The following is a 15157-nucleotide window of genomic DNA, read 5'->3' as shown; positions in this document are numbered from 1 at the left end:
GTCTGCTGCTTTCACAGTGTAATCATTTTCCTCTCCTTGATTTTTGCCTGTTTCCCTGAGGCACCTGAACCTGAGATAGTTTTTCCCCCTTTCAAGATGTGCCTGTTGATTAGAAAGCATTAGGGGAGGCTCAGTGTGGCTCTAGGGCAACAGCCAGGGCACTCTCCAGGGCACCCACAGAGCTGGGTCTGCATTGCCACCAGTGGGAAGCATAGCACTGCTGGGGCAGGGGTGGAGTTTTGGAGGCCCGTGGACAAAATAGCCAAAAAACCCATTAAATCGTAAGGTGAGAAGTTGTTCCCTTCCCACTTCTCTTTCAGTCCTCAAGGAGCAGGAGGACTCTGTCTGGTGCTAGTGTATTTTAACACCTCTCTACCGCTTGCTAATGCCCCTTTATAATAAAGTGAGAAGGCAGGCCTCAGAGGCAGGACTTTCAGCAGCTCACAGGACCTACTAGAATTTAATAGCCTTGTATTCATCCTTATGGTTAGCGTCTGTGTATGGCAAGGGATAGTGCTTTTCCATTTACTGCAGTAATTTTACGTTTTCTTGAACAAACGTAAGTAAAAAGAGAGTTAAGTAAAATGAGATATGTTAATAACACCGGCATGTCATCATGACAAACATATTGAAGGCTGGGAAGGTTGCCAAGAGCTAAAGTTTGGGGGAAATTGTGCTGGGAGCAGTGACATACTTTCCCTCTTGAGGGTTTACTTCCAAGGTGGAGCCACCTTCTCATAGAGTCAGATGGTCCCATCTATCAGTCTGTGAGGGGCTGTCTGAACACAAAAGGACAAGCTCTCCAAAGGAATAAAGAGACAGAGCCAGGGGATATTTTAGCTCTAGTCTTTGGTTGTGAGTGAAAGACTTCCCCTGGGCTCCATCCCCAGAAGAGTCAGGGCAGCAAAGAGAGGGGACTTCAGAGTCTGGTGTCCTGGGGTTTATATCTCAGTCAGCAGTGTATCATTAGAGATTCTGGATTCCACTGGGGTTCAACGCTGAGCTCGGACACTTACTAACTGGGTAACCATGGGCAAGGCACACATCCTTGTGCTGCAATTTTCCTATCTGTAAAATGGGATAATAAGAATAGACTTACTCGTAGGGTGTTAAGCAGATTGATTGGAATAACAATATAGAGTACCTAGAAAAAAATGCCTGAAACATTATCTCGTGGTAAATGCCCAATAAATGTAAGGTGCTATTATTATTGTCATCATCATTGCCACCCCCTTGGGTAACATCCTCTTGGAGCCTCATTTCCCTTGTTGGTAAAATCAGACTGGTACCATCTGCCTCAAAAGGTACATAGCTGTTGCACAATCAATGCAGGCTTCCTACCATTCTCTTTTCCTGGAAATATAAGATAGGTAAGGTAATGCAAACTTCTAAAGCTATAGGTATATGGCTTTCATACCTTACTTAATTTTGACTGGGAGCACAACCACAATGAGGTTTTTGAGGGAAATGCCTGTCTATACACCAAGTCATTGGCAATGCTTGATAGCCATGGTTGTGAGAAGCAGATATGAATGTCAGACATTCAAAATGATACCTCTGCCTTCTGGTGGAGTTGTTTGCCGACCAGGGCCAAAGAAAGTCACTCCATTTGTAAGAGTCCTTTTGAACAACCATATTCCACCGATAGCACGCATGAGCTCCTTTTCTCCTACTATAGAAACATTGATGTCTTCAGCAGCTAAGTCCAATTTTCAACCCATGTTGCTTCTCGTGGCTGAAGTTAGCACCATCTTATTAAGTTGGTAGTGAGCTATAGCTGCCCCACTTTCCCTCTGTTCCTCTATCGATCTAAACTAATCACTTAATTAGCCCAGACAAGAAGTCTTCTGTGGTGTTAAATAACTCCAGAAACCTACCGGAGATGCTTGAGTGGACCGATTGGATTTAACTTGCAGTTCATTACCTCTAGACTAAGATATGTTAAATTCAGGGCCTGGAAAGCGAGCTGGATTCTGTACTGGAAACAAATTCTGTTTACTTACAGTACCCAAAAAAAAAAAAAAAATCATCCCTTCAAGCCAGTGGTTTTCAAAGTGTGGACCCTGCCACACCCGTGTCAGGATCACCCGGGAACATATCAGGGCCCACTCCAGAGCTACAGAATCAGAAACTCTGGAGGTAGGGCCTTACAATAAGTTTTAACAAGCCCTGCCAGTGATATTTATAAAGAACTCTTGCTTGAGGCTGTCTCTCAGAGTCAAGGACTTATTTATTTGGGCCTATTTTTTTTTTAGCAAGGAAAGCTGAGCAACCTGGGTGGGAAGACTGCTTACTAAAGTATGACATTGAACCAGCAGCCTGGAGCTCATTGGGAATCTGAAAGTATTAGTTCAGATTCTTCCTTAGGAATGGCACAAGATAGAGAGGTAGGCACCCTGGCCAGGGTGACTAGGCAGAATGCTCAGAGAGTGACCAAAGTGCTGCTTTATTACAGAAATATGAGAGAACAGTGGGACATTTTCAGGGTGACATAAAGAGCACAAGAAAGCTTCACTTGCTTTTAGAAGTCTTCCCTAGAATGGACACACAGAAGGTACTTAATAAATGCTCCTAGACAAAGATTGAACCTTAGTATATTGTTTTTCCCCAGATAATTTTGATCTGGAATATATAGGTGTGTGTGGGTTTTGTTTTGTTTTTTTTTGTTTTTTGTTTTTTGCCTTTGTTTGTGGGGAAAACCAGGAGTTAGCCATAGCGCATCAACTGTTCCCTCTTACACTGTATTCTGAGAAAAAGCTTGGCTTAGAGGAAAGAGCTCCAGGCTTTAGGTCGCATATATGTGTTCTTACTAGTGCATGACCTTAAGCAACTCACAAACTCTGAACTGCTGGTTCCTCATCTACGGAAAGAGAATAATAGTTATTTCTGGATGTTTTTGCTCAGTGCAGGGGCACCCAATATATGCAATACTTGGCATATAGTAGTTGTTGGATAAATATCTGTTTAAAAGAAAGGAAGGAACGAAAGAAGGAAAATGGGTTAAGGTTTCTTGTTGTTGTTGTTTTTGAGGCTTATATGAAATAGTGTTTTGAAAATGCCTGGCATAATGCTTGGTACAGAGAGACCCTGCAAATAGTATCCCATGATGAGGTGGTGGAGAAGAAGAAGAAGAGGATGGAATTCAGAAAACCATCTTCTAGGTACCTAGAATTGGACCTGTATTCTTGCTGAAACTAGATCTGCTCTTCCCATTCCTCTTCCCTCTGCAATCCCTGGTTACTCCCCTTCCCAGCGACACCTCAGGAGCCATCTCAGTTTTGGCTGCTAAAACTATAGCCTTCAATTTGATGTACGGTAGAGATGGTCAAGATGTTTGCAGGACCGAAATGCACTACAGATATGTGGCCATGTTTGAGAGTTTTTAGTGGTGGTTATTCCAAGTGGGACTGATGGGTTTTCAATCCCGGTAACTAAGTAATTACATGTTAATGATTTTACATTGTTCTATATCCAGGATAAGTGATCATTAATCTTTTGGTTAACACATTTGCATCAGAGTCAGAGGAAGCATTTTTGGTAATACTCTTCCTATATGTTTTTAAGTTATAGAAATGTCATGAGTTGCTTTCATTTACATGATTAAAGGGATGCTCTCACCTTGAGAATGCCCAAATATTCCCTGCCTTCCCTTAACTATCCCTTTCCCTTTCCCTTTGAACATCAATACAAAGGACGAACCTACCAACTTGATAGTTCAGGAGAGAAATTGGAAATGATATTTATTAAATTTGCTGAGAGCCCTTCATTATTGATTATTCTCCAAAAGGGACAGGCTTTTGGGAATAAGACCTGAGTTGATCCCCAATCCACCCATTATCAACTTTGTAAACTTGATCAAGTTCCCTAACTTTTCTGAACCTAAATCTCCATATATTTATTTTTAGAGATCTTGTATGGATTAAACAAAATAATATTTGCAAATGTATCTACAATAAAAACACAACAAAATTTCATTTCCTTCTTTGACCAGCCTGTTGTTCAGTTATACTCCATAGCTATAGCTCCTGAAAGAAGTAGGTACATCCCCAGACTTAGTCTCAAGCTTCGATACAGAGAGGGCTGGATGGGAGAGGTTTCTGTTTCATGAGACACACAGCTCCTTCATACCATCTGAAAGAATTGATGGGGTTTGAGAAGAATTGTTGTATAACTTTGGGTCAGCTGTGGTAGAGATAATCATGGGAAAAGTTTCTTTCCAGTTCTTTGCCAAAAATAGAGTATCCTTCTCTTTTGCCATTTGGAATTTGATTATAGATAGAAAATAAAGATAAGGAATGGGCCTGGAGTTTGAAAAGGGAGCACATACAGATACATAGGGGACATCTTCCTTCAGAATGCTGTCAATACAGAGACTGGTTGCTGTGCTCTTGTCTGATAAGCATGATGGAATGGATGCCCATATACATATAGTTATCTATTGTTTATCGTAACATTAGGAACTGCCCAGCTCTTGGGCAAACCCGAAACCACCTAGTGGGTATTGTGTCCAAGAAGAAATGAGAAAGAAAAAGACTTCTAGGGATACTGTCTTTTCTTCTGATTTTTCTCTATACAGACCAGACCCACTTTAGCAAATGGAGTAATAGTTACTTTTCCCATATTGGTATCAGTAGGATTTGTTAGTTCTAGAAACATCTCTTAAAAGGCACTATAAACAGTACTTATTGGGTTATCAGGCCTCCCATCAGGCCTGGGTTCACGGGGCTGGCATGGAAGTAGAGCTTCAGGCCTGGCCTTCTGTACCCCCAGCCTCCACAACCTCCACAGTCTCCAAACCATGGCAGAGTTATAGGAAGATGTTAAGCTGAGGAAACGCATGGGAGGAAGGGCAGAAATGAGGCTCCTCTAGAATTTCAGTTGGACAGACAAAATGGAAACCGCAGCTGCTGGTCGGTTTGCAGTATCACACAACTGTTTCATCAGAGACTATTCCTTCACTTCTTGGAAAGCCATTGAGTAACATGTGGAATTAGCCCCCATGGCATTGGCTGGGTCTTCTGGTGACATCTGCTATTAAAATGGAGATGGAATTGGTGTCTGACCTTCTGGGGATAAGAAAAATCAGTACTTTAACCACAAATCAGCCACCCTTGAGCTGGGGGAAATCACCAGTACTTGCCATCTTCCCTCACTGGTGTTTTTTCTCCTGAACACATCCTACTCATATTGCGATGCTTTTTCCTTTTAGCTAAGAAAGAAGCCTCTCAAACAGTTCTTGGGAATAAGAGGCTTTGGGGTCTCAAGAAGGCATTTGCCAAACTATTGTCAACCAATAGGACTTTAGCAAAGACATAGAAGAAGATTTGAAAGAAGAGGTGATTGCCATACTCAGTTTATTGGCTTATACTAGATCAGAAATTGTCAAACATCAAATGTCCTAGAGAGTGGTTTGGATGGTGCCCTCCTCCCCCAAGATACATCCAAGTCAAATCCCGGGAACATCTAAATGTTTTCTAATTTGGAAAAGGGCCTTTGTAGATGTAATTAAGTCAAGGACATTAAGACCATGAGAACATCATTCTGGATTATTTGGGTGTGCCCTTAATCCAGTGACAAGTCTCTTTTGAAGAGATACATAGAGGAGACACACAGAAGAGGGGGAAGGTGAAGACAGAGGCAGAGAGTGGGATTTTGTCAAGAAAATCCAAGGTTTTCTTGACAACCACAAGCAGCTAGGAGAGATTTCCTCCAGAACCTCTGGAGGGAGCAGGGCCTCCCTGGACTTTGGACTTCTGACCTCCAAAACTGTGAGGGGACACATTTCTCTCATTTGGCACCACCCAGTTTGCAGTAATTTGTTGCAGCACTCACAGGAAACTAATATGCCTTACGTCGATGATGGTGTTGAGGTCAGGGAATAGCCCATAAGGCAACAGAGATTCTTAGGGAGGGTTTTTGTGGTTCTTTATCACGGTGCCATTGATATGTTTTATTTTTCTCTATAAACTCAACTCCCCTCTTTTATTAATATACCAGAGAAGAAAAAGAACCTACTTTTGTCATCCTTCCTTATAGAAATTGACTATTCCAGAAAAAAAATTTTTTTGACTATTCCCAGCAAGGGGCATGCTTCCTCAACCAACATCAAGAGCTTCTCCATTCCCTTTAGTTACATTCCTACCACTCAAATGGCCCAGTCCGAGGTGTCTGATCACTTCATTACCTGATTATTAGTTTCTTGAAGCCCATTTTTGCCATCTTAAGCTCTTTCAGCTCTGCCTCTCTGCACCCAAGGCAGGAGAATACAGCCGAGGAAAAACTATGCATTTCTTGTTCTGTTTTGTTTGCTACCAAAAATGGAAACTAAATTTTATCTCAGCTTTAACAAACCGTTGGTTATAGGAAGCACGGTAGTTCTGAAAGATTGACTTCCTCAGTTGTGTCTTTCAGAGGCCCCCAAATATCAATTTTTAAGTTACCCAACACACCAGATAAATATTTTAACTACCGTTTTATTTCCATCCAGGCCAAGGGACAATTTAGAAAAGGTTCTATTCTAAGTACATAGCCCAGGAAGTGTGGAAGGGCTGTCGATGCTGTTATTATTGAAGTTAGCCTGTCAGTCATCGTGATTGAAACGTAACCCCGATGGCTTCCACAAGTGTAATAAAATGCTTCGCAAAAGGTTGCAGAATTGTAGGATGTAATAAAGTCTGCTTAGCTTCATTTCCAATGCCGCAGAGTTCTAGAGAATGAGGCCCATTTCCTTATGCCTTGGGATTTGTTCAAGTTACTTTCATGCCTGGAAATGACAGAACGTAAAAACAGACATTTAGTTAGAACCAATAGCATTTTTTGAGTTATGGCCATAAACAAAATGTTAAGTTTGCTTACTGCTAATCTATCGGATTGCCACTAACAATTTCCAAGAAGCCATAAAGATGTGGGCAGAACGTATGAAATAGGTGGGTTCCAACCCTGCTGGTGTCTGTACTCCCCGGATCCCTACATTTTCTGTGGCTTCTGTCCACACCCCACATCCCAGAGGTCAGTTGTGTGGTGTCTGAAGGATCTATTTTATGGACACGAGCCTTACATACAAATGAAGCCAATTCAGACCTTTATTAATTAGGTAAGAATGGATTCTCAAACATAGAAGTTACCAGAATTACCGGGTAAGCTTGTTAAAAACACAGATTTCTCAAGCTTGTTCCCCACATTCTGACTCAGCAGATCTGGAGAGAGGCCTGAGACTGTGCTTTTAACGAGCTCTCCAGAAGATTCTGAGATTTGGGGAATTATTGAGCTATTGTGTAGCAGGCAGAATTCACTTTGCTTCAAGTCTAAGTTACCGTAAGGATTGGGCTAGAATTAAAACAAATAATTTCTACTCATAAAATAAGAAAGGGGGAAGTTAATCGTGGAAAGATAAGAAAGGCCCTAGATCATAGGAATGCCTTTCATATCTCTGGCATTCTCCCTCTACCCCGGAGGAGAACCTGTTGGATCCTTGGTTTCTGGGCCTTAATTACTGGTATCAGTACATTAGGAGTGGTAGGGAACTGGACAGTGTGAGGCTACCAGCTTGGAGGACACTGGGAAAGGCAGACAGTTACAGGAAAGAGAAAATTAACTAGGAGGGGAAGAAAGATGAGAAATTTCTGGGCTGGATTCCATGATACTGGGGGAAGGTTGAAAGAAGGGGTGCCAGGAGACGTTGGACACAGCCACCATGGGTGTGATACAGGAGGAGATTTTGAGGAACTTTGTTGAGAAGCACAAATGGACTTCCCCTTCAGGGTTTTCAAAAGACTTCAGTGTAGATTTACATGGCTTTTCACTTCCTGTTTTCTATTTGTGTTAAATGGATGGCTCTGGGTGCAACCCAATGGACACAGATCTGGGAGGCTGAGCTGCAAATCCTCTGCTTCCTAGGTCCAGTGTGTAGTTCAAGGGTGTCCCCAGTATGGGCTTGTTCAGTCCTACCTGGGTGAGGAGACTCTGGCATATGGAGAGAGTTTTTACTGAGTCTAGCATTATGCTTTTTCTTCTAAGTACAGAGAGGTCAAGGTCAGAGAGCAAAGGGCAGACAGGCATCCCTTTGGAAGTATATCTGGTCCCTTCCAGGACCCAGAACATAGAAGCCTAACCACTTCTGCTTCAGCCTTCACATTTGAGCTCAGGTTCCACTCTTCCTCCTGCTCCCCACCTCTGCATTTACTGCTATCTGGGAGTGAGGGGTGGAAAGTAGGGTGTAGGCACCAGTCAGTTTGCAGCTCCCCTCCCTCGTTCCCGAGATGGGGGCCTGTTTCCTTTCTCTATGACATTGGGATCGTTCTCTATTGTGCTTAGCACCACCCATCTTGTCTGGGCATACAGGTCATCTCCTGATCATTCATCATTGCCCTTGTCCTTGAACAATTATTGACTTTGAGTCAGAGGCACCTGTGCAGGCCTGAAAATGGATGTGCCCTTTCTTTTCCTCCGCCTCACCTGTCTAGGGCAGATTTATGTCCTAGGAGAAGTTTCCCTCGGTTTTATTTTTGGTCTTTTGAACGTTGTGGCCCCGTGTTATTGGTCACACCCGCCCTCCCTGACACCAACCCTGTAATTTCTGATTCTCCACGGAAGCCTCGTTCTGTACCTGAGCGGACTTTCCGTCAGTCTACTGACAATGCTTCCGCACACATCCCTCACCAGGACTGGCATCCACACAGTCTGCCTCACTTCTGCAGGCTCTGCATTTAGCAGTTCCTTTTCTCCAACAAGCCTGGAAGCTTGTGGGAAGCAGAGTCTGCTTTTAAAGCCAGAGCACAGAGAGGGACCTTGTCGGGCTTTGTGGAGACTTGGGTCTGAGGCCCAGCTTCTTGACTGACTGGCTGTGTGTTTACAGGGGATGTGGATTGCCTGGCTGGGGGTGGTGGGGTTTGAGGAGAGGACTGAGCCTGTGAATGCACACAAAGCACTTGAAGCAGAGTCTCCCCCACTGTAAGCACTCACTCAGGTTAGCCCCTGATGTCACTACTGTGACTACCGTGATTTTCCCTCTGGATTGCATTACCAGTCAAAGCCAGCGAATGTTAGAACTTAACTACACAGCAAGAGATTCAGTCTCTCTCTCTTTTTTTTAAAGATTTAATTTATTTATTTGACAGAGACAAGAGAGGGAACACAAGACAGGGAGTGGGAAGGGAGAAGCAGGCCTCGCACTGAGCAGGGAGATTGATGTGGGGCTGGATCCCAGGATCCTAGGATCATGACCTGAGCCAAAGGCAGACGCTTAACAACTGAGCCTCCCAGGCGCCCCTCAGTCTCACTTTTGGAGAGGGTGCATCTGGGCAAGGTGCTTGTCTTCCCGTCTTGTGGTTGGATGTCATATGGTAGGTGACCTTCATGTCCCTTGTTCCCTCTAATATTCCCTTAGACAGTGGTGTCTTTTGGTGATGCCTGGGTATATCAACAAATGTCTTTCCTGAGGCATGAGTGAGACCCAGAGGAGGTGCAAGGAGGGGAATGATGGGATCCTCAAGGTGCTTCTAGCTCCTGTGGAGAGATGCCCAGCACAGCACGCGGCCAGGCGAGATGATCACGGGCTGGGCAACCAGTCCCCAAAATATGGCCTTCCTGGGGCCTCAAGAACAGACAGCACAGGCCTGGAATGTGTGAAGGGTGATTGATCGCCACAAACGTATGTTTTTCCAATATTTCTATGTCTCTAATCTAGTGGCAGATGAACTGAGGACACCCCGCTCCCGGGCAAGGCCGTGCTTGAGGAGTAACGGAGTAGCATGAAGTTCCGGGGGGAGGTTTACTTTGCAGGATAGGGAATAAAGGCAGACGGGACGCACCATGACCTTAGTCTGTAGAAGAGAGTTTTGGAAAGGAGAGCTTCAATTTGGAAGGAAAATACAAATGTCTGAAGGAGAAAGATTAAGTTTTGAGTAGGGCTGGCTGTGTGGTGGATGCTGTCTTTTTCCCCTCTGGCTCTCCCTGTTGCCTCAGGCAAGTCTTCTATGTTGATTTGCATGTTGTTGTCAGGAGTTAGTGAGTACAAACAGAAGCAGAGGGACACACGGATCCCCTGGGTTATGAGCTAAACCATGCCGACTTCTCCTTGACCATGTAGGTGTTTTCATGCTCCAAAAAGTCATTCTCCACAACTCGGAAGCAGAGTTCCCTGTTTTCAACAGATCCAGCCAGGCTCTGCATACATTTATAGACGATGTCTTTTCACTACGGTGTCAGCAAAGAAAGCTTCTACCTCGTACTCTGTGCCTCCTACTCTCTGATCGGCCCAGAGGAGAAGTTTTTTGCTTTGAGGCTAAGAAAACAGATGAACATCTCTCTATTCTGTAGGTGAATGTGGACAGGAGCTGGCCACAGTCCACCTAGCTGACAGAATGCAAAAGGAACACTGGGGGACACAAAAACTCAACACACCGTCTCCTTCGGTTTCTTGAAGGTTGTGTTTCTCAATGTGGCTATTCACTGGAATTACCCGCCCACTCCCCCCACCAAGATTCTGATCTAATGGGTCAGAAGTGTGGCTTAGACTTCTGGGGATATCACTGAATGTGAAAGCGAAGAGCTCCAACCCTGTCTCCTTTTTGATTCAGCTCTGAAGTGTGCTCCCCAAAAAATGTTCCAGCTGCCCCAAAGCAATTCAGGAGCCGGAGACAAGTTTCAGTAGGTTTCAGATGCAGACTCCAAGGCTGTCCGTCTGCCACAGTCTTAGCCAAGCCGCACACACGGGGCAAGTGTCGACCTTCAAAGGGAAGCGATTCCTGCCCATGAGCTTGTATGAGATGACTTGATGTCACAGGGATGTCACAGAAATTGTTTTAAGTCATAGTAATCACACTCACCAGCAAAACCAAGTATTGAGACCCTGACATCAAATTCCTCTGTAACAATCTCTTCTATGAAAAGTAACTCTTTGTTCCTAGCAGCCTAGAGATACAGGCAGACAGCCACGGAAAGTCATTCTGCTCACACCAAAAACAAGAAGAGCAATTTTCTATGGGCAGGCAACTTTGACCTCTGCTTTTCAGCTTTTTCTTAATAAACTGGTCTCAGAAATTGGGCCACAGAAGCCGCTGGTGGCAATCTCTTAGAGTAAGTGGGTAAAGGGGCAGCTGGGGGAGAAATGGCAAGGAACAGAGAACCACTCTGATGAGGAACTCTGAAGCAATGCAATTATTCTTCCCTCTAGAGATAGAAGGGGTTACGCCCCAGCACAGTGGCCAGAAACCCAGCAGTGCGAGGACAGACTCAAGAGAGCAGGGTGATCTCACGCCAAGTTTCCTGGCTCAAAACCATTCCTCTGTGGTGCACACCTGGCACTGATTAATAACACAACTTCCTTTGATGAGCTAGTGTGCATTAACTTCCGCCGAAATTTCCCCGTGGCCCAGTCCCGCGTTTGTGCCTCCTTGAGGGCACCGTGGGGCCAGCCCCGCTCAGGAGGGGGGATGCCGTGTGCTGTTCTGCACAGAGGTGGGGCTCACCCGGGGGCTGTCCTTTATAGAGTGGCCACAGACTCGGCATTGTCGGTTTTCTCTTTGAAGGGATAAATCAAACACTAAGAACAGCAAACACACAAGAAAGATGATGCCCAAGCTTGTAGCTGTGAGTGATTTACCGAGACCCCGCGGGGCTCAGCACTTCCTTTATCCCACTGTCTCCTGGCAAGTGAAGCTGTGAAGCCTTTGAGGCTTGATAGTGGGAGTGAGGAGGCAGAACAGAGCAAACCCGCTCCTGGCAAATTCATGGCACTCCCGGAGCGTTTTCTTGTTGCCCACTTGAAACCAGTAAGGCCTCTGTCTTCCACGTTTGTCCCTTTGACGTCCCCTTCCCCGTGTCTGTACGGAGCAAAGACTCCCCTTAAAAGGCTTTCTCGTTCCGAGGGAGCTTATGAAGAACAGGCTTTATTTGTCTCTAAATCTTCAGCTGATATTACTTTTCCCCGAGACTCAGTTGAAATGAAAAAGGATTACTTTATATTTACTTGTGTCTTTCGTGAGAGAAACTAATTTTGAGAAAGAAAGTCCCTACAATGTGAAATACTTTCCCTTCTTCTCAACTCTCCAAAGGGGCAAAAGGAAAGCTAAAAGGTATACATGCTTTGTCATTTACTCTGTCTGACAGCTTCTTCTTATCATGCTTTTGAGGGTGACCTTCCCCTCGCATATTTCTTCGCTCTACTTGTGCTCTTCTGTTATAATGAAATTTTGGAGCCAACCATGGCACGGGCTACCTTTGATAATTAATGGCTCTGAGAGTTTGCTGACTGTGTTATTTAATTAATGGCACTTGTGTCTGGAGTGTGTGCAACTCTGTGGTTGAATAAAAGGTGTATTTGCTGAGGGATTACAGGCAAATACTCAAGGATCGTCACACTGAGGATTTGTCAGGGTTCAGCACATTTAACAGCCTAATGGGGTTATTATATTTTTTTGTTCTCTGCCATTTAAAAGATATTGAAGTTGATATAACTCTGTCCTTTCTGCCTAATATGAGAGTTTAGATTATAATCCAAAAAATCCTTAGGCTAATGGATTAAAAATCTATTGCCTGGAGCAGGGCCTTTCATCAAAAACAAAAAGATGGAATCTTGAAGGCTCTATTTTGAGCATGAAGGTGATGGTTTAAAAAAGTTCCACTTTGCTTCACCGACTCAAAAAGAGACTAACATGAATTACACTCAAGGTCTGCTTGGGACCAAAAGATCAAAGGTTGAAAACTGGTGAGGAAACACAGTTGAAAGCTACTGGGAACACAGAATAGTTCCTATCACCCTGCTTTTCCTGAGACTCTTTCTCATGCTAAGAATGAAATGCAGAAGAAAAGGCAGAGATGAACACATCCATGCAGAGACATCAGCAGTCTGTATGGGGAAATCTGTACGGAGCTATCTCTACGGGTATTCATACAGAGACTACAAAGAGGAATGATCTTAGGCCTGTGCTATCACTCTGTGTGCCTAGACGTGTTATGTCTGCTCTCTGGATCACTGTTTCTGTCTTTGCGGAACTGTATATTGACCCCGTTTTGGCCCATAGATGCTCAGAGTAATTTCTTTCAACAGGGACATGGAAGCTGACTATCCCACTGATAGAAGGGATAGCTGAGTGCTCACTTTGAGGACTTGAGGATTCTCTTTTTCAGGAAGGGACTCCTTGCTGGGCTTATTAATGTGAGAGGGCGAGAAGGAGCACCCAATCTCCAGCACTCAGCCAGGGGATAAGACTGGTCCAGGGGATAAGACGCAAGCCAGCATCCTGGCTTCTTCCTTGCTCCATCCCACCAGAGGCCTCCCCGGTCATGGCAGACAGTGGAAACAGAGGCGCCACCACACAAAGTTCAACTGGAGTGAGGAGAGAGGCCCTAAAAGTTGTGCACGGCAGGGAAAGCCATCTGTCCTGAGCATCCACCAGCCAGCTCTTGTGCGAAGAGGTGTACAGCTTTATGTATGTCTTCACCTCATGCAGTCTTCACCTCAGCCAAATGAGGTAGATGTCATAACGCCAGTGTTCCAGCTGGGAAAGGGTCACACGGTAAGTGCAAGGTTGGAAGCAGATGTGCTTAATCCCAGAGCTCACCCTCTTCACACCTGCAGTGGCCAGGACGGTCGCCACTAGCCACACGCTGTAAGTGGGCACCAAAAGATATGACTTGAGATGTGCAGAAAGTATAAAGTCTAGGTTTCAAAGACTTACTCTAAAAGAAGAATGCAAAACAGCTCAATCATTTTTTATATTTATATTTTTAGATCATAAAGATATTAAAATAATATTTGGATATACTGGTTTAAATATAAATACAAATATATTAATCGGTCCTTAATGTAGCTACTGAGAAATTTCAAATGACATATGTGACTCATGTTCGGTTCCTACGGGACAGTGCTCCTCCGTGACGGTATCCTGGTCTGGGGTTCTGGAATGAGCAGAGTGAAGCTTTCCAGGTGTGGGGAGACAGAGGCTCTGCGAGCATCTGAAGAGTTCATTTAGTGTTCAGTATTTAAGAACATGAGCTCTGGGTTCAAGTTAGGCCTGTGACTTATTTGCGGCGTAACCTTGATCAAGTTACTCTGCCTTTTCGTGCCTCAGTTCCATCATCTACAGAATGGGAACTTAACTGTACCTATTCTCCTAGAGTTGTTAGGAGAACTCAGGATGATACAGGTAAGGCACCTCTAGACTCTAAAGAAATGTCAGCAAGTGATTTGAACACTCATGATATGCCAGGAGCTATTGCAAGTGCTAGAGACAGTAATGGCCCCATCCTTAGACACTTACTTGCTAGGGGAGCATGCAGACAAACAAATCAATCTCTAATGTGATGACAGACGATGGTGAACACTAGTAAGGAAAATAAGGCCAGTTTAAGGGAAAGAAGGATACCGAGGCACTACTTTAGACTGGGCACTTAGGGAAGGCCTTTTGGGAGCAGGTGACACTTGATCAAATCCTGCATGGAAGGAGAAAAGAATTTCAGGCAGAGGGGGACAAGTGGGGCCAGCACCCCAAAGTGGGGGTGTGTCTGATGTGACCTGGTGACAGCAGGAAGGCAGGAAGACTGGAAGAATGAGTGTGGGTGAGAGAGCTGGGAGAGGAAGCTGGATTTGATCTCCTGTCCTCTACTGTGGCCACCAAAACTTCTCGGGAGTAAGTCCTGGCTGGCTTTCCCACATATGGAGGAGAGACATAATCTAGCTTGCCATTTACAAGAACTTCCTATTTTAATGTACTTATTCTTTTGTATGACCTTGGGTGAGTTTGGGGGGATAGATGCGTATTTTAAGAGTCAGAGGCAAGAATTGACATACGGTATGCTATATACAGAAGCTATATTTTTAACTACAATATCACAAAAGCTTACCCAGAATGAGGGGGAAGTTCTTAGGTTTTACTGAGAATACTTTCCTTTTAAAATTTTGCACTACATTGCATTTCCATGGAGTCTCATTCTTTTAAAGGATTAAAAAAAAATTAAAATTAACTGCACATGAGATCTTCCACCTTAAAAGAAAAGAAAAGGAAAAAAAAACCAAAACCTGCCTGGATAGATAACAGATCCTTGAGAAGAGAGAAATAAAACAGAACTTTGATAGGGGTGCCAAAGATAAATGCTGATTTTACTACAGTAGGCATATTCCGTGTTCCAAGTTGATAACTCTGGAATCTAAGGAGCC

The 15157-nt window shown here is 44.3% G+C and overlaps 1 protein-coding gene across 2 annotated transcripts in view; it reads right to left on the bottom strand.

Moving 5' to 3' along the window:
- Window positions 1–6455: 6455 nt before the first annotated feature.
- The window catches only part of FHIT (fragile histidine triad diadenosine triphosphatase), a 1433622-nt gene continuing 1424920 nt past the window's right edge, over window positions 6456–15157 (bottom strand). For both annotated transcript variants that reach the window (XM_045088552.1, XM_045088549.1), the window contains one exon: window positions 6456–6763. The gene's annotated coding sequence lies outside the window, so the exon portion shown is untranslated. The remainder of the gene's footprint in view (window positions 6764–15157) is intronic.

The sequence above is a fragment of the Mustela putorius genome, unplaced genomic scaffold (genome assembly GCF_011764305.1).
Source record: "Mustela putorius furo isolate JIRA1106 unplaced genomic scaffold, ASM1176430v1.1 tig00000095_pilon_pilon_pilon, whole genome shotgun sequence".
Taxonomy (NCBI): Eukaryota; Metazoa; Chordata; class Mammalia; order Carnivora; family Mustelidae; genus Mustela; species Mustela putorius.
This window is presented reverse-complemented; position numbering and strand designations above follow the sequence as displayed.